Genomic DNA, 3,077 nt, shown 5'->3' on the forward strand with positions numbered 1-3,077 from the left:
TGCGGCCGGTCCGCGGGGGGGGGGGGGGGGGGCTTCTCAGGGCCACCTTCCTGCCTCGCCTGGCACCGCCCCACAAGCCACAGGTACTGGTGTCGCGGCGTAATGCTAACGGGGAAGCTTACACACGCTTTCACAGAAATGTCAAACTCTAGGTTTTCTCTTAAGATGAGGACTATCTGGGGGCGCTCACTCTGTTAAGCATCCAACTCTTGATTTCTGTTCAGGTCATGATCTCACAGGTTCATGAGTTCGAGCCCTGCATTGGGCTGGTGCTGGCAGTGCAGAACCTGCTTGGGACTCTCTCTCTCTGCCCTTTCCCCTCTCCCTCTCTCAAATCCATTTAATTTTAAATTTTTGTTTATTTTTGAGAGAGACACAGTGAGTGGAGGAGGGTCAGAGAAGGAGACACAGAATCCAAAGCCAGCTCCAGGCTCAGAGCTGTCAGCACAGAGCCTGATGTGGGGCCTGAACTCACAGACCATGAGATCATGACCTGAGCCGAAATTGGACGCTTAACCGACAGCCACCCAGGTACCCCTCAAAGCAATCTTTAAAACATGAACATCTAGGATGTTGTAACTTCCTTAACTAGGGAATTTTTCATAAGGCGTTAAACACGGTACCCCATCGATGGAACTGTACTTTTCCAGCTTCCACACTGCACAGGGTATTTGCTACCCCAGCTTTGAATGTACGTGTGCCCATTCCCCAGGCCCAGTGGTTTGCCTTTTCTTAGGGGACACAGAAGTGCGTTATTGCACCCGCGGCCATATGGCAAGCAGCGGGACTGCAGCACCGGGGCCCCTCCCCAGGCAGGGCCGCGCGCTCAGAGCCGCCCTCCCGCGGGCTCCCAGGGGCTCGCCTGCTGTGCCCACTGCTCTGGAGGTGGCTGGTCCGGGCCTATCTGTTCCCCAACTCTAGTTGCTTCAGTATTTGTTTAGGCAACGCCAGTCAATCAAAGGACCTTCTACTTTCTTCAAACGAGAAAGAATCAGCTGCTCGTTGAAGAGCTTTTCCATCAGCTCCTTCTATTTCTGTTTTAAGACCAAAAGCTATTCCATCAGGTTTAGTTCCTGCTCTTGGTTGTCACAAATCAGTACCTGCTCAGTCACAGGCCCTGGGTCCCTCTAAGTCACGGTGTTAAACTGAGTTACTCTCCCTTCCCACCCACCTGTCTTTACACGCGGGAAGATGTGTTCCCTTGCCCATTTTTTGCTTTCCAGCTCCAGACCTCTTGACCAACTAATCCCTGAATATTCAGCTGAAAACAGGTTACTGAAAAGCTGCTTAGTTTTAAAAAAAACCCAGCAAAGCATTAAATCTGTACAAATATCAAAACTATACACTACGTAAATACCTACACACACACACACAAGTGTGTGTGTGCTATGGGCTCAAAACTCCTATAGTGCCCCAGTCCCTCAGAATGTTACCATACTTGGAGGCGGGGCCTTTAAAGAGGAGATTAAATTAAAATGAGTCCATTAGGGGGGCCCTACATCCAACCCCACCAGTGTCCTTAGAAGAGGAGGAAACTTGGACAAAGACTTTGGGGGGCGGGAAAGGCACTGCACACAGAGGAAAGTTATCTGCAAGCCACCGACACACTAGGAGAAACAAAATCTACTAACACCTTGATCTTGGACTTGTAGCCCTCAGAACTGTGAGACAAATCCCCATTGTTTAGGCCATCCAGGACGCACTTTGTTCAGGCAGCCCCGGCGAACGAATACAACGTGCTTTGCTGACATACCAGACACCAAGCTTGACACCCAAGAAACTGACACGTGCTGGACGGGAACTGGGTGGCAAGGGTAGAGATCTCTGCCCCTTATGCCTTGTCATTTTGAAACATGTGACTCCTCTATTCAGAAAATGAACAAGTGGTGCCTGGCGGGCTCAGTCTGTAGAGCATGCGACTCTTGATCTTGGGGTTGTAAGTTCAAGCCGCACAATGGGCGTAGAGACTACTTACAAATAAAATCTTGAACAAAATGAACCAGAAACTTGCTCCTAACACCCACTGGTGAACAAGTGATATTGATAGATACAAGATATCTATCAATACAGAATGGTTTGAACTTAACCGTCTGTAGAGCTGATAAATGAGGCAGATGCACTGTAATGGAAATATGTCCGCATATATGGAGAGAAAACAGCAAATCACAAAACAGTGGGAACACTTTTAACCGAAAAAGCAAAAAGCAAATCCCCTAGAGAAAAAAAAAAGAAAATATCATATATACCAACTTATTAATGGTGGTTTCCTATTTTCTTTCATGTTTCTTTTTGAGAGAGACAGAGTGGGAGCGGAGGAGGGACAGAGAGAGTGGGACACAGAATCCAAAGCAGGTTCCCGGCTCTGAGCTGTCAGCACAGAGCCTGACGCGGGGTTTTAACTCATGAACTGAGTTCATGACCTGAGTCCAAGTCAGGGCGCTTAACTGACTGGGCCCTGCAGGCATCCTGGGGCGGGGAGCATTTTTTATAAAAAAAACAAAAAAACTACAACTCTAACCTGAGGAAACTATCACCCCAAATTCAAAATGTTTTGCCTATAGCCAAACTGTTGGGAAACGAGACTTTCAGAGGTTTAGCTTCCTGAATGGTAAGGACACTGGCTCTCAGTGGCTTCCCCCCCTACCCCCGGGGCAGGCTGGTGGGTCTCTGGAGGCCAGCAGAGGCCCCGATGGCACAGCGGGTGAACTTGAACCATGGAAGACTTCAAGCTGCCCGATCAGGAAGTCCAAGGACGCACAGAACCTCCTGAAGCGCAAATCCCAGAGTGACGTACGAAGCCAGAGAGGGCACTAACACGTGACCAAACAAAGCCGGCTTCACTCACCCTCACGCCAAGTACAGTCCTTACGATTCCCTCCCAGAGTCCTAAAGTGGGCTTCCGAGTCGGCGTGGGGGTGTCAGGCGCACATGTGGCACGCCAACTTCAGTCCTGACACGGAGGAGGCAAGTGTGAACACTGAGCCGCCACCACCCTCCATGTTAACGGACTTGGATTTAAATAAATAAAAAAAAAGAATAACACCTCAGTGATTTTAAAGAGCATGAATAAGTGATCA

The sequence above is a fragment of the Suricata suricatta genome, chromosome X (assembly GCF_006229205.1).
Source record: "Suricata suricatta isolate VVHF042 chromosome X, meerkat_22Aug2017_6uvM2_HiC, whole genome shotgun sequence".
Classification (NCBI taxonomy): Eukaryota; Metazoa; Chordata; class Mammalia; order Carnivora; family Herpestidae; genus Suricata; species Suricata suricatta.